This window comes from Triturus cristatus, chromosome 4_2 (assembly GCF_964204655.1).
Source record: "Triturus cristatus chromosome 4_2, aTriCri1.1, whole genome shotgun sequence".
NCBI classification, from domain to species: Eukaryota; Metazoa; Chordata; class Amphibia; order Caudata; family Salamandridae; genus Triturus; species Triturus cristatus.
In genome coordinates this window covers 931,318,317-931,345,339 of record NC_140586.1, presented here as the reverse complement: position 1 = coordinate 931,345,339, position 27,023 = coordinate 931,318,317, and the positions used below count along the sequence as shown (strand labels likewise).

At 50.4% G+C, this 27,023-nt stretch overlaps 26 non-coding genes across 26 annotated transcripts; 20 read left to right on the top strand and 6 right to left on the bottom strand.

Moving 5' to 3' along the window:
- The first annotated feature begins 6,512 nt into the window (after nt 1-6,512).
- TRNAN-GUU (transfer RNA asparagine (anticodon GUU)) lies at nt 6,513-6,586 on the top strand. Its single transcript has one exon. It is a non-coding gene; the product is annotated as a tRNA-Asn (tRNA).
- Nucleotides 6,587-6,829: 243 nt separating this feature from the next.
- TRNAW-CCA (transfer RNA tryptophan (anticodon CCA)) lies at nt 6,830-6,901 on the top strand. The gene has a single exon. It is a non-coding gene; the product is annotated as a tRNA-Trp (tRNA).
- A 71-nt stretch (nt 6,902-6,972) lies between these two features.
- Nucleotides 6,973-7,043, bottom strand: TRNAG-GCC (transfer RNA glycine (anticodon GCC)). Its single transcript has one exon. It is a non-coding gene; the product is annotated as a tRNA-Gly (tRNA).
- Nucleotides 7,044-8,181: 1,138 nt separating this feature from the next.
- TRNAN-GUU (transfer RNA asparagine (anticodon GUU)) lies at nt 8,182-8,255 on the top strand. The gene has a single exon. It is a non-coding gene; the product is annotated as a tRNA-Asn (tRNA).
- A 242-nt stretch (nt 8,256-8,497) lies between these two features.
- TRNAW-CCA (transfer RNA tryptophan (anticodon CCA)) lies at nt 8,498-8,569 on the top strand. Its single transcript has one exon. It is a non-coding gene; the product is annotated as a tRNA-Trp (tRNA).
- A 71-nt stretch (nt 8,570-8,640) lies between these two features.
- On the bottom strand, nt 8,641-8,711 carry TRNAG-GCC (transfer RNA glycine (anticodon GCC)). The gene has a single exon. It is a non-coding gene; the product is annotated as a tRNA-Gly (tRNA).
- A 5,948-nt stretch (nt 8,712-14,659) lies between these two features.
- Nucleotides 14,660-14,733, top strand: TRNAN-GUU (transfer RNA asparagine (anticodon GUU)). Its single transcript has one exon. It is a non-coding gene; the product is annotated as a tRNA-Asn (tRNA).
- A 243-nt stretch (nt 14,734-14,976) lies between these two features.
- TRNAW-CCA (transfer RNA tryptophan (anticodon CCA)) lies at nt 14,977-15,048 on the top strand. The gene has a single exon. It is a non-coding gene; the product is annotated as a tRNA-Trp (tRNA).
- A 71-nt stretch (nt 15,049-15,119) lies between these two features.
- On the bottom strand, nt 15,120-15,190 carry TRNAG-GCC (transfer RNA glycine (anticodon GCC)). The gene has a single exon. It is a non-coding gene; the product is annotated as a tRNA-Gly (tRNA).
- Nucleotides 15,191-16,344: 1,154 nt separating this feature from the next.
- On the top strand, nt 16,345-16,418 carry TRNAN-GUU (transfer RNA asparagine (anticodon GUU)). The gene has a single exon. It is a non-coding gene; the product is annotated as a tRNA-Asn (tRNA).
- Nucleotides 16,419-16,661: 243 nt separating this feature from the next.
- TRNAW-CCA (transfer RNA tryptophan (anticodon CCA)) lies at nt 16,662-16,733 on the top strand. The gene has a single exon. It is a non-coding gene; the product is annotated as a tRNA-Trp (tRNA).
- Nucleotides 16,734-16,804: 71 nt separating this feature from the next.
- Nucleotides 16,805-16,875, bottom strand: TRNAG-GCC (transfer RNA glycine (anticodon GCC)). Its single transcript has one exon. It is a non-coding gene; the product is annotated as a tRNA-Gly (tRNA).
- A 1,149-nt stretch (nt 16,876-18,024) lies between these two features.
- Nucleotides 18,025-18,098, top strand: TRNAN-GUU (transfer RNA asparagine (anticodon GUU)). The gene has a single exon. It is a non-coding gene; the product is annotated as a tRNA-Asn (tRNA).
- Nucleotides 18,099-18,341: 243 nt separating this feature from the next.
- TRNAW-CCA (transfer RNA tryptophan (anticodon CCA)) lies at nt 18,342-18,413 on the top strand. The gene has a single exon. It is a non-coding gene; the product is annotated as a tRNA-Trp (tRNA).
- Nucleotides 18,414-19,703: 1,290 nt separating this feature from the next.
- On the top strand, nt 19,704-19,777 carry TRNAN-GUU (transfer RNA asparagine (anticodon GUU)). Its single transcript has one exon. It is a non-coding gene; the product is annotated as a tRNA-Asn (tRNA).
- A 243-nt stretch (nt 19,778-20,020) lies between these two features.
- TRNAW-CCA (transfer RNA tryptophan (anticodon CCA)) lies at nt 20,021-20,092 on the top strand. The gene has a single exon. It is a non-coding gene; the product is annotated as a tRNA-Trp (tRNA).
- Nucleotides 20,093-20,163: 71 nt separating this feature from the next.
- TRNAG-GCC (transfer RNA glycine (anticodon GCC)) lies at nt 20,164-20,234 on the bottom strand. The gene has a single exon. It is a non-coding gene; the product is annotated as a tRNA-Gly (tRNA).
- A 1,165-nt stretch (nt 20,235-21,399) lies between these two features.
- Nucleotides 21,400-21,473, top strand: TRNAN-GUU (transfer RNA asparagine (anticodon GUU)). The gene has a single exon. It is a non-coding gene; the product is annotated as a tRNA-Asn (tRNA).
- Nucleotides 21,474-21,716: 243 nt separating this feature from the next.
- On the top strand, nt 21,717-21,788 carry TRNAW-CCA (transfer RNA tryptophan (anticodon CCA)). The gene has a single exon. It is a non-coding gene; the product is annotated as a tRNA-Trp (tRNA).
- Nucleotides 21,789-21,859: 71 nt separating this feature from the next.
- Nucleotides 21,860-21,930, bottom strand: TRNAG-GCC (transfer RNA glycine (anticodon GCC)). Its single transcript has one exon. It is a non-coding gene; the product is annotated as a tRNA-Gly (tRNA).
- Nucleotides 21,931-23,084: 1,154 nt separating this feature from the next.
- TRNAN-GUU (transfer RNA asparagine (anticodon GUU)) lies at nt 23,085-23,158 on the top strand. The gene has a single exon. It is a non-coding gene; the product is annotated as a tRNA-Asn (tRNA).
- A 243-nt stretch (nt 23,159-23,401) lies between these two features.
- Nucleotides 23,402-23,473, top strand: TRNAW-CCA (transfer RNA tryptophan (anticodon CCA)). The gene has a single exon. It is a non-coding gene; the product is annotated as a tRNA-Trp (tRNA).
- A 1,302-nt stretch (nt 23,474-24,775) lies between these two features.
- TRNAN-GUU (transfer RNA asparagine (anticodon GUU)) lies at nt 24,776-24,849 on the top strand. The gene has a single exon. It is a non-coding gene; the product is annotated as a tRNA-Asn (tRNA).
- Nucleotides 24,850-25,092: 243 nt separating this feature from the next.
- On the top strand, nt 25,093-25,164 carry TRNAW-CCA (transfer RNA tryptophan (anticodon CCA)). The gene has a single exon. It is a non-coding gene; the product is annotated as a tRNA-Trp (tRNA).
- Nucleotides 25,165-26,454: 1,290 nt separating this feature from the next.
- TRNAN-GUU (transfer RNA asparagine (anticodon GUU)) lies at nt 26,455-26,528 on the top strand. The gene has a single exon. It is a non-coding gene; the product is annotated as a tRNA-Asn (tRNA).
- A 243-nt stretch (nt 26,529-26,771) lies between these two features.
- Nucleotides 26,772-26,843, top strand: TRNAW-CCA (transfer RNA tryptophan (anticodon CCA)). Its single transcript has one exon. It is a non-coding gene; the product is annotated as a tRNA-Trp (tRNA).
- Nucleotides 26,844-27,023: the final 180 nt, after the last annotated feature.

The following is a 27,023-nucleotide window of genomic DNA, read 5'->3' as shown; positions in this document are numbered from 1 at the left end:
ATAACCAAATGGGAAACAGTAAAAATTATATATATATGTATATATACACAGAGAACACTAGGGTTACTGAAAATCCTTCACCTAGATCCCTATCAATCACACATTCAAATACGAGGCTATAATTGAAATCTAGTACAAGCCGAACTGAACGAGCGCGTCATACGAGCATGACTTTACTATACCTCGGTACAGTGGGAGCTCATCTCTCATACGCGCCTAGAGTGTTGCTTTTTTAGTTCCCGTATGTGTGTGTCCGTCTCAAGCCACATGAGGTCCATGAAAAGGTGCCTAAGCGTGAATTGGCTATGTAGTTTGTGGAGTATTGAACCGGAAAAATACAACGGTTTACTCGCACACTGGAGGCGTGTCACTCGTCGGTCTACCCGGCGCTATCAGGCACTTAGCGGGGGTAATTACGAGCTCATCAATGTTTTACGAGACAAAGCGTCTCGGTCCATAAAAGTAATTTCCATTAATGGACGTGCTTATGGTTGGCCAACAAAGGAGTAATCGGGCTAGAAACCGAGTAAGCATTAACCAAGTTTGTATCGGTATGCAGGGTGTACGATATGTAAACCGTAAAAAGTCAAAACGATAAGACAAAACAGTAAAGGCAAAGGGTTTTTTTACTTACTGACACGCCGAGTCCGTGTCGCTCATAGACCTACCCCGCACTACCAGGACTGGGGGGTAAGGAACTGTGAGCTCGTGAGAGTTTAAAACCGGCTCGGCATGACAGTCCAGGTGAATCTAGATCGTGAAATTCACTCATTAAAAACGGCTAACTTGGCCGCCATGTTGGGTGTACTACGAGGAAACCGATTGTGTGTGTGGTTCCTGTTTGAAAATGGCGTCACTTCTGAGGCAACCAGAGTTGTACGGGAGATCTTAGAATTACTGGAGGTTGCCTGATCTGATCCGTGAAGTGGATGAATGTAATAAAAAAATTTTTAAGCAATATAAAAAATCTTAAAATTAAACCAACCAGGTTGAATAGATCTAAAATTATGTATACACCACGCGTATATCGTGTCAGTAGGCTATTGTCTCTATATTCTGACACAATGTTAAGGCATGTTAGTATAAGAGTGCAAATCCCTGTACAATTAGGCCTATCGGGAATCATTAGAGAACATAATCTAAGCAATGTTTTCAGTATGTCATTCCGTATTCAGTGTGGCTTACAGGAAGGTGTAGTACAATGCAGTGGATGAGCTACCTATATGTTAGGAGGTAGGAATGGTGGCTCTGAAAATGGGTATATCCTACCTTTCAAGGGGGCTTTAAGGAACACCAAGGGATGGCGTCATTAAGTCCTGAATTATCTGTGCCAATTTTAAACACCCATCTTTGTTCTTTGATCAGTAAGGCCTCCTTGGTTATGTTTGGAAATGTTTCCAAAATAAGCCAACTAAAGGAGTCGGGGGGATGTCCTTTCTCTACAAAATGGGTGCTCATTTTTGTGTTTGCTCTTTTGCATCGGAAATTGCTGCGATGTTCTATGATGCGTGTCTTAGCACTGCGTGTTGTCATGCCTATGTATCGTAGTGTGCATGGGCATGTGATCATGTAGACACAGTTGGTAGTATTACAATTGGTATGGCGTCGCATTTCCCGCTTGAAATTATCGTTGATATCAACTGTCTTGTGTATGCCAGTTAGGTGACATACAGAGCATGAGCCACACGGGTAATGCCCGGTCACGGGGGGCAGTTCCCAAAGTGTTCTTTGTGTTATCTGGTCTTGTGTTCGTGGCCGCGTGTGTATTATAAGGTCCCTCAAGTTCTTGGTGCGTTTGAAGGAAAACCTTGGTGTTTCTAAGGACAATGAGCCCGTGTTAAGTATCGTCCAATGTTTTTTGATTACCCTCGTGATCTGGTTAGAAACCGGGGTAAACGAGGTTACACACGTGATGTTCTCTGTTTGGTTCTTGGTTCTCGGTTCTAGCAGGGCCTCTCTAGGGTTGTTACGAGCCCTTTTGTTGGCTTGGGCAATCTGTTTCGCTGGGTATTCACGCGCTTTCAGATTCCTAGTTAGTCTTTCAGCTTCAGTCTTGTAGTCATTAAGATTGCTGCAGTTACGTCTTATCCTCATGAACTGCCCCACAGGAAGGTTATCTCTCAAACTTCGCGGGTGATGGCTTGTGTACAGTAACAAACTGTTGCGATCCGTTGGTTTTTTATATAGTGTAGTAGAGAGTGTACCTTCATAGAGGTTGATGTTAAGGTCTAGGAAAGGGATGCTCCTGTCTGACACTGCGTGTGTAAATTTGAGGTGTGGGTCCAAGGTATTGACCCATTGGCAAAATTCCAGACAAGTTGACATGTCTCCTTTCCACAGTATCAAAACATCGTCGATGAACCTCTTCCAGAGGTAAACATCGGTGTAGAAGGGGTTGGTTTGGGTAAAGATGTAGCGAGACTCGAAATCGGACATATACAGACAGGCCAGACTGGGCGCAAAGGTGCTACCCATGCAAGTACCTTGGGTCTGTCTGTAAATCTGTCCTTTGAATTCAAAGAAGTTCTCTGTCATGGCTAAGGTAGCACAGTCCATGATGAAGCTTATTGGCGTGTTGTGTTGCCACAGTTCATGTTGAAGGATGTTCTCCACAACTTCGAGTGTGGCTCTCTGGGGTATGTTGGTATAGAGGGCCTGCACATCTAAACTCAACAGTAAAGTGATTTCGTCTGTGGGGGGTAGAGAAGATAGGAGTCTCAAAAGATCTGAGGTGTCTTGTATGTATGAATTTGTCTTATGTACAAGCGGTTGGAAAAAGAAATCACAAAATTGTGACAGGGGTTCCAACACTGAGCCAATACCCGATACAATGGGTCTCCCAGGAACAGGGAAGGTGCCTTTGTGGATCTTCGGGAGAGTGTAAAAGTAGGGGGTGCGTGGGTTCTTTTTAATCAGAAAATTGGCTTCTTTCTTACTGATCCAGCCTTGGCTCTCGGCCAAATCAAAAGGGCTCGTAACAACCCTAGAGAGGCCCTGCTAGAACCGAGAACCAAGAACCAAACAGAGAACATCACGTGTGTAACCTCGTTTACCCCGGTTTCTAACCAGATCACGAGGGTAATCAAAAAACATTGGACGATACTTAACACGGGCTCATTGTCCTTAGAAACACCAAGGTTTTCCTTCAAACGCACCAAGAACTTGAGGGACCTTATAATACACACGCGGCCACGAACACAAGACCAGATAACACAAAGAACACTTTGGGAACTGCCCCCCGTGACCGGGCATTACCCGTGTGGCTCATGCTCTGTATGTCACCTAACTGGCATACACAAGACAGTTGATATCAACGATAATTTCAAGTGGGAAATGCGACGCCATACCAATTGTAATACTACCAACTGTGTCTACATGATCACATGCCCATGCACACTACGATACATAGGCATGACAACACGCAGTGCTAAGACACGCATCATAGAACATCGCAGCAATTTCCGATGCAAAAGAGCAAACACAAAAATGAGCACCCATTTTGTAGAGAAAGGACATCCCCCCGACTCCTTTAGTTGGCTTATTTTGGAAACATTTCCAAACATAACCAAGGAGGCCTTACTGATCAAAGAACAAAGATGGGTGTTTAAAATTGGCACAGATAATTCAGGACTTAATGACGCCATCCCTTGGTGTTCCTTAAAGCCCCCTTGAAAGGTAGGATATACCCATTTTCAGAGCCACCATTCCTACCTCCTAACATATAGGTAGCTCATCCACTGCATTGTACTACACCTTCCTGTAAGCCACACTGAATACGGAATGACATACTGAAAACATTGCTTAGATTATGTTCTCTAATGATTCCCGATAGGCCTAATTGTACAGGGATTTGCACTCTTATACTAACATGCCTTAACATTGTGTCAGAATATAGAGACAATAGCCTACTGACACGATATACGCGTGGTGTATACATAATTTTAGATCTATTCAACCTGGTTGGTTTAATTTTAAGATTTTTTATATTGCTTAAAACATTTTTTATTACATTCATCCACTTCACGGATCAGATCAGGCAACCTCCAGTAATTCTAAGATCTCCCGTACAACTCTGGTTGCCTCAGAAGTGACGCCATTTTCAAACAGGAACCACACACACAATCGGTTTCCTCGTAGTACACCCAACATGGCGGCCAAGTTAGCCGTTTTTAATGAGTGAATTTCACGATCTAGATTCACCTGGACTGTCATGCCGAGCCGGTTTTAAACTCTCACGAGCTCACAGTTCCTTACCCCCCAGTCCTGGTAGTGCGGGGTAGGTCTATGAGCGACACGGACTCGGCGTGTCAGTAAGTAAAAAAACCCTTTGCCTTTACTGTTTTGTCTTATCGTTTTGACTTTTTACGGTTTACATATCGTACACCCTGCATACCGATACAAACTTGGTTAATGCTTACTCGGTTTCTAGCCCGATTACTCCTTTGTTGGCCAACCATAAGCACGTCCATTAATGGAAATTACTTTTATGGACCGAGACGCTTTGTCTCGTAAAACATTGATGAGCTCGTAATTACCCCCGCTAAGTGCCTGATAGCGCCGGGTAGACCGACGAGTGACACGCCTCCAGTGTGCGAGTAAACCGTTGTATTTTTCCGGTTCAATACTCCACAAACTACATAGCCAATTCACGCTAAGGCACCTTTTCATGGACCTCATGTGGCTTGAGACGGACACACACATACGGGAACTAAAAAAGCAACACTCTAGGCGCGTATGAGAGATGAGCTCCCACTGTACCGAGGTATAGTAAAGTCATGCTTGTATGACGCGCTCGTTCAGTTCGGCTTGTACTAGATTTCAATTATAGCCTCGTATTTGAATGTGTGATTGATAGGGATCTAGGTGAAGGATTTTCAGTAACCCTAGTGTTCTCTGTGTATATATACATATATATATAATTTTTACTGTTTCCCATTTGGTTATGAATCACATAACATTCAAGAGAAGGGGTGTTAATGACCCTGGAGTGCTGTATTTACCTAACCTCTCCCATTTAATACTGCTCCTATACACCATCACAGAACGCAAGGAACTCCTTGCGCAAGCCTACCAGGAACTGCTGTGGTTTATCCTATGGAGTAGATAGGGTAAGTCCAACTAGTACTGCTGTAATTCTCTCCAGAGTGATCACTTCACGTGGTTTTGTGTGTGTTTTTTAACAATTTCCCCCCCCCCCCTACACAGAATGTGCACTTTGAATGCAAATGCACGTTCCACCAGCACCATGTATGATAACTGTCTTATGAATGAGCGTTTTTTAACACCTTTTTTTGGTCTCCAACCTTCTATACAGGTAGACCGAGGAGCAGGTAATAATACCAGTGTTATATTAACGCCAGTTGTCTATCACTTAATTTTCCTAGATAGACTTGTAGATAGAATTTCATGGTCCTGACGAATCACTTGAGTACAGCTCTATAATAGTGAGAAACATGTTGACCAAGACGAGGCAGTATAGTTAACCCAGAACATAGATCTGAGCTACTATAACTTTACCTCATATTTTTTAATCAGGCGAGGAGACATCGTAATAAAATTGTTCAGATAGTACTCTCTCCCCTTTTTAAACATTCATCTACATTATCACCAAGCCCTACACTCGGTACAGTTGAACAATCGGCTATCGTGGATATAGAAGATCTCCATAAGAGTGCTCTCTAAACAAGAGCCCGTCGGGTATTGCACCAGCCGACTCGACGTAGGAGCAGCCCGATGATGGTACATTACATCCTGAGGGGTATGTGATTCACAATATCCCGATGGCTGTGTGAGGGCTCCAATATCCATAACAGATATCTTCATACATGGTACCTCTTCCCCCAACTCCCTTAGGAACAGCTTTGTCACTTGTTGTTTAAATACGTTGGGCACACTTAGCTGGACCTTACCAAAAGCCCGTTTTTGCCCCCCCCCCTTTTTTGTTGCTTTCCCTGAGAACCCTCATGTCCCTGTCCTCCCAAGAGCCCGAGCTTTTATGTAAAATAAGGTGTGCACCTTGGGCCTTCCCCTTTGCGCTCTCTGCCCCCTCTCTTTCTCCAAAGCTGAGCTCTGCAGGCAAATATATCTATCTGAGTGAGGGGCTAGGGAGGGCCTTGCCCAGCAGTCTTACAAAGCAAGAGTTCAGAGAAAGCACCTGCTCTGGGAAGGAGACTCCGCTCACAGAGAAGACAAGTCTAACATGCCACAGTGAAGATTGGATGGGCAAGACACACGCCTGACAGGCTGGTAGAACACCACCAGAGGAGCAGATAGCTACGCTAAGAAGGCCACAGAAAAGTCATACATGTATCTCATACACTGGGACTGGTTGTAATACTGGCCCTAACACCATTAGACAGTAGTCTGCGCATCATAACACCCAACAGTGACAAGACACTAAGCAAATGGCAAATGCTGCGTAGGATAAAGACGCCTTATATAACACAAGCTCAAGGCAGGCGCGCACACATAAAGATATATGTTGAGTCTCAGGAGATGTGCTTTTGTCTCTAGTCTCTTTGGCGCAATCGGTTAGCGCGTTCGGCTGTTAACCGAAAGGTTGGTGGTTCAAGCCCACCCAGGGACGTTTCCTTTTGCATGCATGAAGCACTTTAATAAATCATAGTAATGTGCCTTTGGTCTAGAGCTCCTGCGTGAGACCCTTTCCCTGAACATTTCAATCCTCTGCGTTCTCTCTGCACCTGCACTCAATTTCATCAATAGGATGGAAAACAAAAAGCCGAACCTTGTAATACAACCCTAGGCATATAAGGAGGTGGGCAAAAATGAAAAGGCTCACAACATTTGCTGATGTGACTCCAAAAGCAAGGACTTTGTGGCGCAACGGTAGCGCGTCTGACTCCAGATCAGAAGGTTGCGTGTTCAAATCACGTCGGGGTCACTGTTTCCCATTTTATGCCCCACTGAGTTCCCATATTTGATTTAGAAAGCAAAGTCAAAAGAACACAGCCTTGCATTGGCCGGGAATCGAACCCGGGCCTCCCGCGTGGCAGGCGAGAATTCTACCACTGAACCACCAATGCTTCACATGTGTAGCTTGGAGACAGAGCTCTGTCCAAGACAGTGATGAGGCGCACGCACTCAAATTGCACACCTATGAACAAAGTGTGTGCAACAGACATTGGAATGCCAACGTTTCACATGATGGCAAGAATCAGATGCAGGAGACTATAAGTATGAATGTTTTTGCATTTGCTGAGGTCACTGGCTTGGGACTAGTGTTGTGGTTATCAGGGCATGATGGCAGGCTGCTCCCGACAGAAGTGGCTCATAGAAGGCAGCCTCCAGATCACCAGCACTATTGTGTTTCAGATCATGTCACTGAACTCTCCTCCTTAAAAATCCTTCCCACTGTCTTTGCCAAATTCCCTGTCCTCCCCGAAATGCTGGGGTGAAACGGGCAGAGTTCTGCGCCCTGCGTCCCTAACGCGCTCCCAACGCGGCCTACAGCCCTGGTCGGGCTTAGACCACTGGGGCCTCTGGAGAGCAAGACCTCCAGAAGCCTATGGTCAGGCCTATTGCACAGGCATTTTGTGCCTGGCCATTCCGGGATTGTTGTGTTTCAAGGCCCAGCCATCAATACTAATGTGATGGCTTTCCCTGAGAACCCTCATGTCCCTGTCCTCCCAAGAGCCCGAGCTTTTATGTAAAATAAGGTGTGCACCTTGGGCCTTCCCCTTTGCGCTCTCTGCCCCCTCTCTTTCTCCAAAGCTGAGCTCTGCAGGTAAATGTATCTATCTGAGTGAGGGGCTAGGGAGGGCCTTGCCCAGCAGTCTTACAAAGCAAGAGTTCAGAGAAAGCACCTGCTCTGGGAAGGAGACTCCGCTCACAGAGAAGACAAGTCTAACATGCCACAGTGAAGATTGGATGGGCAAGACACATGCCTGACAGGCTGGTAGAACACCACCAGAGGAGCAGATAGCTACGCTAAGAAGGCCACAGAAAAGTCATACATGTATCTCATACACTGGGACTGGTTGTAATACTGGCCCTAACACCATTAGACAGTAGTCTGCGCATCATAACACCCAACAGTGACAAGACACTAAGCAAATGGCAAATGCTGCGTAGGATAAAGACGCCTTATATAACACAAGCTCAAGGCAGGCGCGCACACATAAAGATATATGTTGAGTCTCAGGAGATGTGCTTTTGTCTCTAGTCTCTTTGGCGCAATCGGTTAGCGCGTTCGGCTGTTAACCGAAAGGTTGGTGGTTCAAGCACACCCAGGGACGTTTCCTTTTGCATGCATGAAGCACTTTAATAAATCATTGTAATGTGCCTTTGGTCTAGAGCTCCTGCGTGAGACCCTTTCCCTGAACATTTCAATCCTCTGCGTTCTCTCTGCACCTGCACTCAATTTCATCAATAGGATGGAAACAAAAAGCCAAACCTTGTAATACAACCCTAGGCATATAAGGAGGTGGGCAAAAATGAAAAGGCTCACAACATTTGCTGATGTGACTCCAAATGCAAGGACCTCGTGGCGCAACGGTAGCGCGTCTGACTCCAGATCAGAAGGTTGCGTGTTCAAATCACATCGAGGTCACTGTTTCCCATTTTATGCCCCACTGAGTTCCCATATTTGATTTAGAAAGCAAAGTCAAAAGAACACAGCCTTGCATTGGCCGGGAATCGAACCCGGGCATCCCGCGTGGCAGGCGAGAATTCTACCACTGAACCACCAATGCTTCACATGTGTAGCTTAGAGACAGAGCTCTGTCCAAGACAGTGATGAGGCGCACGCACTCAAATTGCACACCTATGAACAAAGTGTGTGCAACAGACATTGGAATGCCAACGTTTCACATGATGGCAAGAATCAGATGCAGGAGACTATAAGTATGAATGTTTTTGCATTTGCTGAGGTCACTGGCTTGGGACTAGTGTTGTGGTTATCAGGGCATGATGGCAGGCTGCTCCCGACAGAAGGGGCTCATAGAAGGCAGCCTCCAGATCACCAGCACTATTGTGTTTCAGATCATGTCACTGAACTCTCCTCCTTAAAAATCCTTCCCACTGTCTTTGCCAAATTCCCTGTCCTCCCCGAAATGCTGGGGTGAAACGGGCAGAGTTCTGCGCCCTGCGTCCCTAACGCGCTCCCAACGCGCTCCCAACGCGGCCTACAGCCCTGGTCGGGCTTAGACCACTGGGGCCTCTGGAGAGCAAGACCTCCAGAAGCCTATGGTCAGGCCTATTGCACAGGCATTTTGTGCCTGGCCATTCCGGGATTGTTGTGTTTCAAGGCCCAGCCATCAATACTAATGTGATGGCTTTCCCTGAGAACCCTCATGTCCCTGTCCTCCCAAGAGCCCGAGCTTTTATGTAAAATAAGGTGTGCACCTTGGGCCTTCCCCTTTGCGCTCTCTGCCCCCTCTCTTTCTCCAAAGCTGAGCTCTGCAGGCAAATATATCTATCTGAGTGAGGGGCTAGGGAGGGCCTTGCCCAGCAGTCTTACAAAGCAAGAGTTCAGAGAAAGCACCTGCTCTGGGAAGGAGACTCCGCTCACAGAGAAGACAAGTCTAACATGCCACAGTGAAGATTGGATGGGCAAGACACACGCCTGACAGGCTGGTAGAACACCACCAGAGGAGCAGATAGCTACGCTAAGAAGGCCACAGAAAAGTCATACATGTATCCCACTTGTGGGACACCCCCGCGCCGCACGGCCACCAGCTGCTGCGTGTGCCCCTTGCCTCGCTGCTGCCTCGTTTTTGCCTCGTTCGCCGGCTGCCGCCGCTGCGAGCACTTTTTCCCCTTGTTTTGGTTGTTTTGTCAGGTATTTGTGCTTGTCTCACTGATCTGTTGTTTTCTCTGCTTTTCCCCGTTTTTGTCGCTATTTTGTGCCTGTTCAGTATTGTATCGTGTGTACCCTCCTTCCTGGTTGTCCGCCTACCGCTCCGCCCCCCGCCCTCCCTTCCCGCCACCGCCGCTTGTCCCCGCCCCTTTTTCTTCTGTAACCCTCCCCGCTCCCGCCTCCCAGCTGCCCCGCCCACCCGCGCACTTGGCCTTAAATGGCGACCGTGCGACGCAGGTGAGTGTGACCCACTTGTGGGACACCCCCGCGCCGCACGGCCACCAGCTGCTGCGTGTGCCCCTTGCCTCGCTGCTGCCTCGTTTTTGCCTCGTTCGCCGGCTGCCGCCGCTGCGAGCACTTTTTCCCCTTGTTTTGGTTGTTTTGTCAGGTATTTGTGCTTGTCTCACTGATCTGTTGTTTTCTCTGCTTTTCCCCGTTTTTGTCGCTATTTTGTGCCTGTTCAGTATTGTATCGTGTGTACCCTCCTTCCTGGTTGTCCGCCTACCGCTCCGCCCCCCGCCCTCCCTTCCCGCCACCGCCGCTTGTCCCCGCCCCTTTTTCTTCTGTAACCCTCCCCGCTCCCGCCTCCCAGCTGCCCCGCCCACCCGCGCACTTGGCCTTAAATGGCGACCGTGCGACGCAGGTGAGTGTGACCCACTTGTGGGACACCCCCGCGCCGCACGGCCACCAGCTGCTGCGTGTGCCCCTTGCCTCGCTGCTGCCTCGTTTTTGCCTCGTTCGCCGGCTGCCGCCGCTGCGAGCACTTTTTCCCCTTGTTTTGGTTGTTTTGTCAGGTATTTGTGCTTGTCTCACTGATCTGTTGTTTTCTCTGCTTTTCCCCGTTTTTGTCGCTATTTTGTGCCTGTTCAGTATTGTATCGTGTGTACCCTCCTTCCTGGTTGTCCGCCTACCGCTCCGCCCCCCGCCCTCCCTTCCCGCCACCGCCGCTTGTCCCCGCCCCTTTTTCTTCTGTAACCCTCCCCGCTCCCGCCTCCCAGCTGCCCCGCCCACCCGCGCACTTGGCCTTAAATGGCGACCGTGCGACGCAGGTGAGTGTGACCCACTTGTGGGACACCCCCGCGCCGCACGGCCACCAGCTGCTGCGTGTGCCCCTTGCCTCGCTGCTGCCTCGTTTTTGCCTCGTTCGCCGGCTGCCGCCGCTGCGAGCACTTTTTCCCCTTGTTTTGGTTGTTTTGTCAGGTATTTGTGCTTGTCTCACTGATCTGTTGTTTTCTCTGCTTTTCCCCGTTTTTGTCGCTATTTTGTGCCTGTTCAGTATTGTATCGTGTGTACCCTCCTTCCTGGTTGTCCGCCTACCGCTCCGCCCCCCGCCCTCCCTTCCCGCCACCGCCGCTTGTCCCCGCCCCTTTTTCTTCTGTAACCCTCCCCGCTCCCGCCTCCCAGCTGCCCCGCCCACCCGCGCACTTGGCCTTAAATGGCGACCGTGCGAACGCGCAGCGGTCACGCGCAGCGGGCGCGCCGATTGTGCGCCGAAGGCGCGCCAAAGGCAAGCCCGTCTACGCCCGTCCGCGCCTGGACCGCGCCCAGTGCCAGGACCCCTGGATCCCGTAGAGCCCGACCGACCCGCCTGACGTACTCAGCCGCCACCCTCACCGCTCTCAACACCGGCCGACTCCCAGAATGCCACCAAGCCACTCCAAGACGCACCCACGGACCATTCAGCTGCCACGCCTGCAAGTTCTCCTGCAGCCGGACCAGCCCCGCACCAGCACCCGCCAAGTCGAACTCCAGCAGCACCCACCTCAAGTGCATCCTCCTCAACACCCGCTCCGTCCACAGACACGCCATCGAACTCTGGAACCTCCTCGACACCACAGCCCCAGACGTTGCCTTCCTCACGGAGACCTGGATGAACGCCTCTTCAGCTCCCGACATCGCCATCGCTATCCCAGAGGGCTACAAGATCGTCCGGAGGGACCGAAACGCCAACCAGATGGGAGGAGGCATCGCCATCATCCACAGGAACACCATCCGCCTCACGACCAGCACCGACAACACCCTGACCAGCGCCGAACACCTGCATTTCCAGATCCACACCAACCCGAACACCACCCTCAGAGGCACCCTGATCTACCGACCCCCTGGACCACGCACGCAATTCAGCGACGACATCGCCGACTTCGTCAGCCCGCACGCCCTCCCCTCCGCTGACTACATCCTCCTGGGAGACCTCAACTTCCATCTGGAGAACAACAACGACCACAACACCAGCACCCTGCTCGACAACCTCGCCAACCTGGGACTCAAGCAACTGGTGTCCACCCCCACCCACCTCGCCGGACACACACTCGACGCCGTCTTCTCATCCAGCACAGACATCGACTTCAGCCACGCCACAGAGCTTCAATGGACGGACCACAGCTGCGTCCACTTCACCTTCAAGAGAACAACGACCCACCAACACCAGCAACACACCGCCCGCAGAAGCTGGAACAAGATCACAGCAGACCAGCTCGCCACCTCCCTGAGCCAACACCCTCCTGCCAGCTCAGCGAACCCCAGCCAGGCCGCCGATAACATCACGAAGTGGATCAGCAACTGCGCGGACGAACTCGCCCCGCTGAGGACCCCGCCTAGCAGACCCGGCAGCAAGAAGGCCCCATGGTTCACCGACGAACTCAAGAGCTCCAAGAAGAACTGCCGAGCCCTCGAGAAAGTCTGGAAAAGGGATCCGACACCGGACAACAGGACCTCCTACAAACTTGCCACCCGGAAACACCACCAGCTGATCCGCGCCGCCAAGAGAACAGCATTCAAGGACCGGTTGGACAACAACGCACACAACAGCAAGGAACTCTTCAACATCGTGAAAGAGCTTTCCAACCCCAACGCGGGAAACAACGACATCACCCCTTCGCAAGACCTCTGCAACTCCCTGGCTTCATACTTCCACAACAAGATCGCGGACATACACAGCAGTTTCAACAACCAACCAACGCACACCACGACCGACCAGCCAGCCCCCCCCACCACCACCCTCCACGCCTGGACCCCGATCAGCACAGAAGACACCATCCGCACGATGAACTCCATCCACTCCGGATCACCAACCGACCCCTGCCCCCACCACATCTTCAACAAGGCCGACGCTGTCATCGCACCCCACCTGCGAGACATCATCAACACATCCTTCGACACCGCCATCTTCCCCGAGAGCTGGAAACACGCCGAACTCAGCGCTCTACTCAAGAAACCAACAGCGGACCCCACCGACCTCAAGAATTACCGCCCCATCTCGCTTCTCCCGTTTCCAGCCAAAGTCATCGAGAAGACCGTCAACAAGCAGATGGCCGCCTTCCTCGAGACGAACGGATCCCTCGACCCCTCACAGTCCGGCTTCCGAGCCAAACACAGCACCGAGACCGCCCTCATCGCCGCCACCGATGACATCCGAGCCCTGATGGACAATGGAGAAACAGCGGCCCTCATCCTCCTAGACCTTTCCGCGGCATTCGACACGGTCTGCCACCGCACCCTAATACGGCGCCTCAGCAACATCGGAATCCAGGACAAGGCGCTGGAATGGATCATCTCCTTCCTCGACGGAAGAACACAGCGAGTCCGCCTACCACCTTACAAGTCAGAGGCCTCCGAAGTCATCTGCGGCGTCCCCCAAGGATCATCCCTGAGCCCCACCCTCTTCAACGTCTACATGAGCCCCCTCGCGGCCATCGTACGCAAACACCACCTCAGCATCATCTCCTACGCCGACGACACCCAGCTGATCCTCTCCCTGACCAACAACCCCGCCGCCGCCAGAGCCAACCTACACGAAGGGATGAAAGAGGTAGCCGAGTGGATGACGACCAGCCGCCTGAAACTGAACTCGGACAAGACGGAGGTCCTCATCCTGGGCTCCTCTCCCTCCGCCTGGGACGACTCCTGGTGGCCTCCCGCCCTGGGCACCGCACCCAAACCGACAGACCATGCACGTAACCTGGGCTTCATCCTGGACTCCTCCCTCTCCATGACCAGGCAAGTCAACAGCGTCTCCTCGGCGTGCTTCAACATCCTACGCATGCTACGGAAGATCTTCTGGTGGATCCCCACAGAGACCAGGAAGACCGTCACCCAGGCCCTCGTCACCAGCCGACTGGACTACGGCAACGCCCTCTACGCCGGGACCACCGCCAAGCTCCAGAAGAGACTCCAGCGGATCCAAAACGCCTCAGCCAGACTCATCCTCGACATCCCACGATCCAGCCACATCTCCGGACATCTGAGAGACCTTCACTGGCTCCCCATCAACAAGAGAATCACCTTCCACCTCCTCACCCACGCACACAAAGCCCTACACGACCAAGGCCCGAGCTACCTCAACAACCGAGTCAACTTCTACGCTCCCAAACGCCACCTCCGATCAGCCAACCACGCCCTCGCCGCCGTCCCCCGCATCCGCAGAGCAACTACAGGAGGAAGGTCCTTCTCCTACCTGGCCGCCAAGACCTGGAACTCCCTCCCATCCGACCTGCGCCTGACCCAAGACCACCTCTCCTTCAGGAAGAAGCTGAAGACCTGGCTGTTCGAGCAGTAGCGGCACCCCCCCCCCCCCAGCGCCTTGAGACCCTACGGGTATGTAGCGCGCTTTACAAGTGTCACTGATTGATTGATTGATTGATCTCATACACTGGGACTGGTTGTAATACTGGCCCTAACACCATTAGACAGTAGTCTGCGCATCATAACACCCAACAGTGACAAGACACTAAGCAAATGGCAAATGCTGCGTAGGATAAAGACGCCTTATATAACACAAGCTCAAGGCAGGCGCGCACACATAAAGATATATGTTGAGTCTCAGGAGATGTGCTTTTGTCTCTAGTCTCTTTGGCGCAATCGGTTAGCGCGTTCGGCTGTTAACCGAAAGGTTGGTGGTTCAAGCCCACCCAGGGACGTTTCCTTTTGCATGCATGAAGCACTTTAATAAATCATAGTAATGTGCCTTTGGTCTAGAGCTCCTGCGTGAGACCCTTTCCCTGAACATTTCAATCCTCTGCGTTCTCTCTGCACCTGCACTCAATTTCATCAATAGGATGGAAAACAAAAAGCCGAACCTTGTAATACAACCCTAGGCATATAAGGAGGTGGGCAAAAATGAAAAGGCTCACAACATTTGCTGATGTGACTCCAAAAGCAAGGACCTTGTGGCGCAACGGTAGCGCGTCTGACTCCAGATCAGAAGGTTGCGTGTTCAAATCACGTCGGGGTCACTGTTTCCCATTTTATGCCCCACTGAGTTCCCATATTTGATTTAGAAAGCAAAGTCAAAAGAACACAGCCTTGCATTGGCCGGGAATCGAACCCAGGCCTCCCGCTTGGCAGGCGAGAATTCTACCACTGAACCACCAATGCTTCACATGTGTAGCTTAGAGACAGAGCTCTGTCCAAGACAGTGATGAGGCGCACGCACTCAAATTGCACACCTATGAACAAAGTGTGTGCAACAGACATTGGAATGCCAACGTTTCACATGATGGCAAGAATCAGATGCAGGAGACTATAAGTATGAATGTTTTTGCATTTGCTGAGGTCACTGGCTTGGGACTAGTGTTGTGGTTATCAGGGCATGATGGCAGGCTGCTCCCGACAGAAGTGGCTCATAGAAGGCAGCCTCCAGATCACCAGCACTATTGTGTTTCAGATCATGTCACTGAACTCTCCTCCTTAAAAATCCTTCCCACTGTCTTTGCCAAATTCCCTGTCCTCCCCGAAATGCTGGGGTGAAACGGGCAGAGTTCTGCGCCCTGCGTCCCTAACGCGCTCCCAACGCGGCCTACAGCCCTGGTCGGGCACAGCCCTGGTCGGGCTTAGACCACTGGGGCCTCTGGAGAGCAAGACCTCCAGAAGCCTATGGTCAGGCCTATTGCACAGGCATTTTGTGCCTGGCCATTCCGGGATTGTTGTGTTTCAAGGCCCAGCCATCAATACTAATGTGATGGCTTTCCCTGAGAACCCTCATGTCCCTGTCCTCCCAAGAGCCCGAGCTTTTATGTAAAATAAGGTGTGCACCTTGGGCCTTCCCCTTTGCGCTCTCTGCCCCCTCTCTTTCTCCAAAGCTGAGCTCTGCAGGTAAATGTATCTATCTGAGTGAGGGGCTAGGGAGGGCCTTGCCCAGCAGTCTTACAAAGCAAGAGTTCAGAGAAAGCACCTGCTCTGGGAAGGAGACTCCGCTCACAGAGAAGACAAGTCTAACATGCCACAGTGAAGATTGGATGGGCAAGACACACGCCTGACAGGCTGGTAGAACACCACCAGAGGAGCAGATAGCTACGCTAAGAAGGCCACAGAAAAGTCATACATGTATCTCATACACTGGGACTGGTTGTAATACTGGCCCTAACACCATTAGACAGTAGTCTGCGCATCATAACACCCAACAGTGACAAGACACTAAGCAAATGGCAAATGCTGCGTAGGATAAAGACGCCTTATATAACACAAGCTCAAGGCAGGCGCGCACACATAAAGATATATGTTGAGTCTCAGGAGATGTGCTTTTGTCTCTAGTCTCTTTGGCGCAATCGGTTAGCGCGTTCGGCTGTTAACCGAAAGGTTGGTGGTTCAAGCACACCCAGGGACGTTTCCTTTTGCATGCATGAAGCACTTTAATAAATCATTGTAATGTGCCTTTGGTCTAGAGCTCCTGCGTGAGACCCTTTCCCTGAACATTTCAATCCTCTGCGTTCTCTCTGCACCTGCACTCAATTTCATCAATAGGATGGAAAACAAAAAGCCAAACCTTGTAATACAACCCTAGGCATATAAGGAGGTGGGCAAAAATGAAAAGGCTCACAACATTTGCTGATGTGACTCCAAATGCAAGGACCTCGTGGCGCAACGGTAGCGCGTCTGACTCCAGATCAGAAGGTTGCGTGTTCAAATCACATCGGGGTCACTGTTTCCCATTTTATGCCCCACTGAGTTCCCATATATGATTTAGAAAGCAAAGTCAAAAGAACACAGCCTTGCATTGGCCGGGAATCAAACCCGGGAATCCCGCGTGGCAGGCGAGAATTCTACCACTGAACCACCAATGCTTCACATGTGTAGCTTAGAGACAGAGCTCTGTCCAAGACAGTGATGAGGCGCACGCACTCAAATTGCACACCTATGAACAAAGTGTGTGCAACAGACATTGGAATGCCAACGTTTCACATGATGGCAAGAATCAGATGCAGGAGACTATAAGTATGAATGTTTTTGCATTTGCCGAGGTCACTGGCTTGGGACTAGTGTTGTGGTTATCAGGGCATGATGGCAGGCTGCTCCCGACAGAAGGGGCTCATAGAAGGCAGCCTCCAGATCACCAGCACTATTGTGTTTCAGATCATGTCACTGAACTCTCCTCCTTAAAAATCCTTCCCACTGTCTTTGCCAAATTCCCTGTCCTCCCCGAAATGCTGGGGTGAAACGGGCAGAGTTCTGCGCCCTGCGTCCCTAACGCGCTCCCAACGCGCTCCCAACGCGGCCTACAGCCCTGGTCGGGCTTAGACCACTGGGGCCTCTGGAGAGCAAGACCTCCAGAAGCCTATGGTCAGGCCTATTGCACAGGCATTTTGTGCCTGGCCATTCCGGGATTGTTGTGTTTCAAGGCCCAGCCATCAATACTAATGTGATGGCTTTCCCTGAGAACCCTCATGTCCCTGTCCTCCCAAGAGCCCGAGCTTTTATGTAAAATAAGGTGTGCACCTTGGGCCTTCCCCTTTGCGCTCTCTGCCCCCTCTCTTTCTCCAAAGCTGAGCTCTGCAGGCAAATATATCTATCTGAGTGAGGGGCTAGGGAGGGCCTTGCCCAGCAGTCTTACAAAGCAAGAGTTCAGAGAAAGCACCTGCTCTGGGAAGGAGACTCCGCTCACAGAGAAGACAAGTCTAACATGCCACAGTGAAGATTGGATGGGCAAGACACACGCCTGACAGGCTGGTAGAACACCACCAGAGGAGCAGATAGCTACGCTAAGAAGGCCACAGAAAAGTCATACATGTATCTCATACACTGGGACTGGTTGTAATACTGGCCCTAACACCATTAGACAGTAGTCTGCGCATCATAACACCCAACAGTGACAAGACACTAAGCAAATGGCAAATGCTGCGTAGGATAAAGACGCCTTATATAACACAAGCTCAAGGCAGGCGCGCACACATAAAGATATATCTTGAGTCTCAGGAGATGTGCTTTTGTCTCTAGTCTCTTTGGCGCAATCGGTTAGCGCGTTCGGCTGTTAACCGAAAGGTTGGTGGTTCAAGCCCACCCAGGGACGTTTCCTTTTGCATGCATGAAGCACTTTAATAAATCATAGTAATGTGCCTTTGGTCTAGAGCTCCTGCGTGAGACCCTTTCCCTGAACATTTCAATCCTCTGCGTTCTCTCTGCACCTGCACTCAATTTCATCAATAGGATGGAAAACAAAAAGCCAAACCTTGTAATACAACCCTAGGCATATAAGGAGGTGGGCAAAAATGAAAAGGCTCACAACATTTGCTGATGTGACTCCAAATGCAAGGACCTCGTGGCGCAACGGTAGCGCGTCTGACTCCAGATCAGAAGGTTGCGTGTTCAAATCACATCGGGGTCACTGTTTCCCATTTTATGCCCCACTGAGTTCCCATATTTGATTTAGAAAGCAAAGTCAAAAGAACACAGCCTTGCATTGGCCGGGAATCGAACCCCCCGCGTGGCAGGCGAGAATTCTACCACTGAACCACCAATGCTTCACATGTGTAGCTTAGAGACAGAGCTCTGTCCAAGACAGTGATGAGGCGCACGCACTCAAATTGCACACCTATGAACAAAGTGTGTGCAACAGACATTGGAATGCCAACGTTTCACATGATGGCAAGAATCAGATGCAGGAGACTATAAGTATGAATGTTTTTGCATTTGCTGAGGTCACTGGCTTGGGACTAGTGTTGTGGTTATCAGGGCATGATGGCAGGCTGCTCCCGACAGAAGTGGCTCATAGAAGGCAGCCTCCAGATCACCAGCACTATTGTGTTTCAGATCATGTCACTGAACTCTCCTCCTTAAAAATCCTTCCCACTGTCTTTGCCAAATTCCCTGTCCTCCCCGAAATGCTGGGGTGAAACGGGCAGAGTTCTGCGCCCTGCGTCCCTAACGCGCTCCCAACGCGGCCTACAGCCCTGGTCGGGCACAGCCCTGGTCGGGCTTAGACCACTGGGGCCTCTGGAGAGCAAGACCTCCAGAAGCCTATGGTCAGGCCTATTGCACAGGCATTTTGTGCCTGGCCATTCCGGGATTGTTGTGTTTCAAGGCCCAGCCATCAATACTAATGTGATGGCTTTCCCTGAGAACCCTCATGTCCCTGTCCTCCCAAGAGCCCGAGCTTTTATGTAAAATAAGGTGTGCACCTTGGGCCTTCCCCTTTGCGCTCTCTGCCCCCTCTCTTTCTCCAAAGCTGAGCTCTGCAGGTAAATGTATCTATCTGAGTGAGGGGCTAGGGAGGGCCTTGCCCAGCAGTCTTACAAAGCAAGAGTTCAGAGAAAGCACCTGCTCTGGGAAGGAGACTCCGTTCACAGAGAAGACAAGTCTAACATGCCACAGTGAAGATTGGATGGGCAAGACACACGCCTGACAGGCTGGTAGAACACCACCAGAGGAGCAGATAGCTACGCTAAGAAGGCCACAGAAAAGTCATACATGTATCTCATACACTGGGACTGGTTGTAATACTGGCCCTAACACCATTAGATAGTAGTCTGCGCATCATAACACCCAACAGTGACAAGACACTAAGCAAATGGCAAATGCTGCGTAGGATAAAGACGCCTTATATAACACAAGCTCAAGGCAGGCGCGCACACATAAAGATATATGTTGAGTCTCAGGAGATGTGCTTTTGTCACTAGTCTCTGTGGCGCAATCGGTTAGCGCGGTCGGCTGTTAACCGAAAGGTTGGTGGTTCAAGCCCACCCAGGGACGTTTCCTTTTGCATGCATGAAGCACTTTAATAAATCATAGTAATGTGCCTTTGGTCTAGAGCTCCTGCGTGAGACCCTTTCCCTGAACATTTCAATCCTCTGCGTTCTCTCTGCACCTGCACTCAATTTCATCAATAGGATGGAAAACAAAAAGCCAAACCTTGTAATACAACCCTAGGCATATAAGGAGGTGGGCAAAAATGAAAAGGCTCACAACATTTGCTGATGTGACTCCAAATGCAAGGACCTCGTGGCGCAATGGTAGCGCGTCTGACTCCAGATCAGAAGGTTGCGTGTTCAAATCACATCGGGGTCACTGTTTCCCATTTTATGCCCCACTGAGTTCCCATATTTGATTTAGAAAGCAAAGTCAAAAGAACACAGCCTTGCATTGGCCGGGAATCGAACCCGGGCATCCCGCGTGGCAGGCGAGAATTCTACCACTGAACCACCAATGCTTCACATGTGTAGCTTAGAGACAGAGCTCTGTCCAAGACAGTGATGAGGCGCACGCACTCAAATTGCACACCTATGAACAAAGTGTGTGCAACAGACATTGGAATGCCAACGTTTCACATGATGGCAAGAATCAGATGCAGGAGACTATAAGTATGAATGTTTTTGCATTTGCTGAGGTCACTGGCTTGGGACTAGTGTTGTGGTTATCAGGGCATGATGGCAGGCTGCTCCCGACAGAAGGGGCTCATAGAAGGCAGCCTCCAGATCACCAGCACTATTGTGTTTCAGATCATGTCACTGAACTCTCCTCCTTAAAAATCCTTCCCACTGTCTTTGCCAAATTCCCTGTCCTCCCCGAAATGCTGGGGTGAAACGGGCAGAGTTCTGCGCCCTGCGTCCCTTTATGCGTCCCTAACGCGCTCCCAACGCGGCCTACAGCCCTGGTCGGGCACAGCCCTGGTCGGGCTTAGACCACTGGGGCCTCTGGAGAGCAAGACCTCCAGAAGCCTATGGTCAGGCCTATTGCACAGGCATTTTGTGCCTGGCCATTCCGGGATTGTTGTGTTTCAAGGCCCAGCCATCAATACTAATGTGATGGCTTTCCCTGAGAACCCTCATGTCCCTGTCCTCCCAAGAGCCCGAGCTTTTATGTAAAATAAGGTGTGCACCTTGGGCCTTCCCCTTTGCGCTCTCTGCCCCTCTCTTTCTCCAAAGCTGAGCTCTGCAGGCAAATATATCTATCTGAGTGAGGGGCTAGGGAGGGCCTTGCCCAGCAGTCTTACAAAGCAAGAGTTCAGAGAAAGCACCTGCTCTGGGAAGGAGACTCCGCTCACAGAGAAGACAAGTCTAACATGCCACAGTGAAGATTGGATGGGCAAGACACACGCCTGACAGGCTGGTAGAACACCACCAGAGGAGCAGATAGCTACGCTAAGAAGGCCACAGAAAAGTCATACATGTATCTCATACACTGGGACTGGTTGTAATACTGGCCCTAACACCATTAGACAGTAGTCTGCGCATCATAACACCCAACAGTGACAAGACACTAAGCAAATGGCAAATGCTGCGTAGGATAAAGACGCCTTATATAACACAAGCTCAAGGCAGGCGCGCACACATAAAGATATATGTTGAGTCTCAGGAGATGAGCTTTTGTCTCTAGTCTCTTTGGCGCAATCGGTTAGCGCGTTCGGCTGTTAACCGAAAGGTTGGTGGTTCAAGCCCACCCAGGGACGTTTCCTTTTGCATGCATGAAGCACTTTAATAAATCATAGTAATGTGCCTTTGGTCTAGAGCTCCAGCGTGAGACCCTTTCCCTGAACATTTCAATCCTCTGCGTTCTCTCTGCACCTGCACTCAATTTCATCAATAGGATGGAAAACAAAAAGCCAAACCTTGTAATACAACCCTAGGCATATAAGGAGGTGGGCAAAACTGAAAAGGCTCACAACATTTGCTGAGGTGACTCCAAATGCAAGGACCTCGTGGCGCAACGGTAGCGCGTCTGACTCCAGATCAGAAGGTTGTGTGTTCAAATCACATCGGGGTCACTGTTTCCCATTTTATGCCCCACTGAGTTCCCATATTTGATTTAGAAAGCAAAGTCAAAAGAACACAGCCTTGCATTGGCCGGGAATCGAACCCGGGCCTCCCGCGTGGCAGGCGAGAATTCTACCACTGAACCACCAATGCTTCACATGTGTAGCTTAGAGACAGAGCTCTGTCCAAGACAGTGATGAGGCGCACGCACTCAAATTGCACACCTATGAACAAAGTGTGTGCAACAGACATTGGAATGCCAACGTTTCACATGATGGCAAGAATCAGATGCAGGAGACTATAAGTATGAATGTTTTTGCATTTGCTGAGGTCACTGGCTTGGGACTAGTGTTGTGGTTATCAGGGCATGATGGCAGGCTGCTCCCGACAGAAGTGGCTCATAGAAGGCAGCCTCCAGATCACCAGCACTATTGTGTTTCAGATCATGTCACTGAACTCTCCTCCTTAAAAATCCTTCCCACTGTCTTTGCCAAATTCCCTGTCCTCCCCGAAATGCTGGGGTGAAACGGGCAGAGTTCTGCGCCCTGCGTCCCTAACGCGCTCCCAACGCGGCCTACAGCCCTGGTCGGGCACAGCCCTGGTCGGGCTTAGACCACTGGGGCCTCTGGAGAGCAAGACCTCCAGAAGCCTATGGTCAGGCCTATTGCACAGGCATTTTGTGCCTGGCCATTCCGGGATTGTTGTGTTTCAAGGCCCAGCCATCAATACTAATGTGATGGCTTTCCCTGAGAACCCTCATGTCCCTGTCCTCCCAAGAGCCCGAGCTTTTATGTAAAATAAGGTGTGCACCTTGGGCCTTCCCCTTTGCGCTCTCTGCCCCCTCTCTTTCTCCAAAGCTGAGCTCTGCAGGTAAATGTATCTATCTGAGTGAGGGGCTAGGGAGGGCCTTGCCCAGCAGTCTTACAAAGCAAGAGTTCAGAGAAAGCACCTGCTCTGGGAAGGAGACTCCGCTCACAGAGAAGACAAGTCTAACATGCCACAGTGAAGATTGGATGGGCAAGACACACGCCTGACAGGCCGGTAGAACACCACCAGAGGAGCAGATAGCTACGCTAAGAAGGCCACAGAAAAGTCATACATGTATCTCATACACTGGGACTGGTTGTAATACTGGCCCTAACACCATTAGACAGTAGTCTGCGCATCATAACACCCAACAGTGACAAGACACTAAGCAAATGGCAAATGCTGCGTAGGATAAAGACGCCTTATATAACACAAGCTCAAGGCAGGCGCGCACACATAAAGATATATGTTGAGTCTCAGGAGATGTGCTTTTGTCTCTAGTCTCTTTGGCGCAATCGGTTAGCGCGTTCGGCTGTTAACCGAAAGGTTGGTGGTTCAAGCACACCCAGGGACGTTTCCTTTTGCATGCATGAAGCACTTTAATAAATCATAGTAATGTGCCTTTGGTCTAGAGCTCCTGCGTGAGACCCTTTCCCTGAACATTTCAATCCTCTGCGTTCTCTCTGCACCTGCACTCAATTTCATCAATAGGATGGAAAACAAAAAGCCAAACCTTGTAATACAACCCTAGGCATATAAGGAGGTGGGCAAAAATGAAAAGGCTCACAACATTTGCTGATGTGACTCCAAATGCAAGGACCTCGTGGCACAACGGTAGCGCGTCTGACTCCAGATCAGAAGGTTGCGTGTTCAAATCACATCGGGGTCACTGTTTCCCATTTTATGCCCCACTGAGTTCCCATATTTGATTTAGAAAGCAAAGTCAAAAGAACACAGCCTTGCATTGGCCGGGAATCGAACCCCCCGCGTGGCAGGCGAGAATTCTACCACTGAACCACCAATGCTTCACATGTGTAGCTTAGAGACAGAGCTCTGTCCAAGACAGTGATGAGGCGCACGCACTCAAATTGCACACCTATGAACAAAGTGTGTGCAACAGACATTGGAATGCCAACGTTTCACATGATGGCAATAATCAGATGCAGGAGACTATAAGTATGAATGTTTTTGCATTTGCTGAGGTCACTGGCTTGGGACTAGTGTTGTGGTTATCAGGGCATGATGGCAGGCTGCTCCCGACAGAAGGGGCTCATAGAAGGCAGCCTCCAGATCACCAGCACTATTGTGTTTCAGATCATGTCACTGAACTCTCCTCCTTAAAAATCCTTCCCACTGTCTTTGCCAAATTCCCTGTGCTCCCCGAAATGCTGGGGTGAAACGGGCAGAGTTCTGCGCCCTGCGTCCCTTTATGCGTCCCTAACGCGCTCCCAACGCGGCCTACAGCCCTGGTCGGGCACAGCCCTGGTCGGGCTTAGACCACTGGGGCCTCTGGAGAGCAAGACCTCCAGAAGCCTATGGTCAGGCCTATTGCACAGGCATTTTGTGCCTGGCCATTCCGGGATTGTTGTGTTTCAAGGCCCAGCCATCAATACTAATGTGATGGCTTTCCCTGAGAACCCTCATGTCCCTGTCCTCCCAAGAGCCCGAGCTTTTATGTAAAATAAGGTGTGCACCTTGGGCCTTCCCCTTTGCGCTCTCTGCCCCCTCTCTTTCTCCAAAGCTGAGCTCTGCAGGCAAATATATCTATCTGAGTGAGGGGCTAGGGAGGGCCTTGCCCAGCAGTCTTACAAAGCAAGAGTTCAGAGAAAGCACCTGCTCTGGGAAGGAGACTCCGCTCACAGAGAAGACAAGTCTAACATGCCACAGTGAAGATTGGATGGGCAAGACACACGCCTGACAGGCTGGTAGAACACCACCAGAGGAGCAGATAGCTACGCTAAGAAGGCCACAGAAAAGTCATACATGTATCTCATACACTGGGACTGGTTGTAATACTGGCCCTAACACCATTAGACAGTAGTCTGCGCATCATAACACCCAACAGTGACAAGACACTAAGCAAATGGCAAATGCTGCGTAGGATAAAGACGCCTTATATAACACAAGCTCAAGGCAGGCGCGCACACATAAAGATATATGTTGAGTCTCAGGAGATGTGCTTTTGTCTCTAGTCTCTTTGGCGCAATCGGATAGCGCGTTCGGCTGTTAACCGAAAGGTTGGTGGTTCAAGCCCACCCAGGGACGTTTCCTTTTGCATGCATGAAGCACTTTAATAAATCATAGTAATGTGCCTTTGGTCTAGAGCTCCTGCGTGAGACCCTTTCCCTGAACATTTCAATCCTCTGCGTTCTCTCTGCACCTGCACTCAATTTCATCAATAGGATGGAAAACAAAAAGCCAAACCTTGTAATACAACCCTAGGCATATAAGGAGGTGGGCAAAACTGAAAAGGCTCACAACATTTGCTGATGTGACTCCAAATGCAAGGACCTCGTGGCGCAACGGTAGCGCGTCTGACTCCAGATCAGAAGGTTGCGTGTTCAAATCACATCGGGGTCACTGTTTCCCATTTTATGCCCCACTGAGTTCCCATATTTGATTTAGAAAGCAAAGTCAAAAGAACACAGCCTTGCATTGGCCGGGAATCGAACCCCCCGCGTGGCAGGCGAGAATTCTACCACTGAACCACCAATGCTTCACATGTGTAGCTTAGAGACAGAGCTCTGTCCAAGACAGTGATGAGGCGCACGCACTCAAATTGCACACCTATGAACAAAGTGTGTGCAACAGACATTGGAATGCCAACGTTTCACATGATGGCAAGAATCAGATGCAGGAGACTATAAGTATGAATGTTTTTGCATTTGCTGAGGTCACTGGCTTGGGACTAGTGTTGTGGTTATCAGGGCATGATGGCAGGCTGCTCCCGACAGAAGTGGCTCATAGAAGGCAGCCTCCAGATCACCAGCACTATTGTGTTTCAGATCATGTCACTGAACTCTCCTCCTTAAAAATCCTTCCCACTGTCTTTGCCAAATTCCCTGTCCTCCCCGAAATGCTGGGGTGAAACGGGCAGAGTTCTGCGCCCTGCGTCCCTAACGCGCTCCCAACGCGGCCTACAGCCCTGGTCGGGCACAGCCCTGGTCGGGCTTAGACCACTGGGGCCTCTGGAGAGCAAGACCTCCAGAAGCCTATGGTCAGGCCTATTGCACAGGCATTTTGTGCCTGGCCATTCCGGGATTGTTGTGTTTCAAGGCCCAGCCATCAATACTAATGTGATGGCTTTCCCTGAGAACCCTCATGTCCCTGTCCTCCCAAGAGCCCGAGCTTTTATGTAAAATAAGGTGTGCACCTTGGGCCTTCCCCTTTGCGCTCTCTGCCCCCTCTCTTTCTCCAAAGCTGAGCTCTGCAGGTAAATGTATCTATCTGAGTGAGGGGCTAGGGAGGGCCTTGCCCAGCAGTCTAACAAAGCAAGAGTTCAGAGAAAGCACCTGCTCTGGGAAGGAGACTCCGCTCACAGAGAAGACAAGTCTAACATGCCACAGTGAAGATTGGATGGGCAAGACACACGCCTGACAGGCCGGTAGAACACCACCAGAGGAGCAGATAGCTACGCTAAGAAGGCCACAGAAAAGTCATACATGTATCTCATACACTGGGACTGGTTGTAATACTGGCCCTAACACCATTAGACAGTAGTCTGCGCATCATAACACCCAACAGTGACAAGACACTAAGCAAATGGCAAATGCTGCGTAGGATAAAGACGCCTTATATAACACAAGCTCAAGGCAGGCGCGCACACATAAAGATATATGTTGAGTCTCAGGAGATGTGCTTTTGTCTCTAGTCTCTTTGGCGCAATCGGTTAGCGCGTTCGGCTGTTAACCGAAAGGTTGGTGGTTCAAGCACACCCAGGGACGTTTCCTTTTGCATGCATGAAGCACTTTAATAAATCATAGTAATGTGCCTTTGGTCTAGAGCTCCTGCGTGAGACCCTTTCCCTGAACATTTCAATCCTCTGCGTTCTCTCTGCACCTGCACTCAATTTCATCAATAGGATGGAAAACAAAAAGCCAAACCTTGTAATACAACCCTAGGCATATAAGGAGGTGGGCAAAAATGAAAAGGCTCACAACATTTGCTGATGTGACTCCAAATGCAAGGACCTCGTGGCACAACGGTAGCGCGTCTGACTCCAGATCAGAAGGTTGCGTGTTCAAATCACATCGGGGTCACTGTTTCCCATTTTATGCCCCACTGAGTTCCCATATTTGATTTAGAAAGCAAAGTCAAAAGAACACAGCCTTGCATTGGCCGGGAATCGAACCCCCCGCGTGGCAGGCGAGAATTCTACCACTGAACCACCAATGCTTCACATGTGTAGCTTAGAGACAGAGCTCTGTCCAAGACAGTGA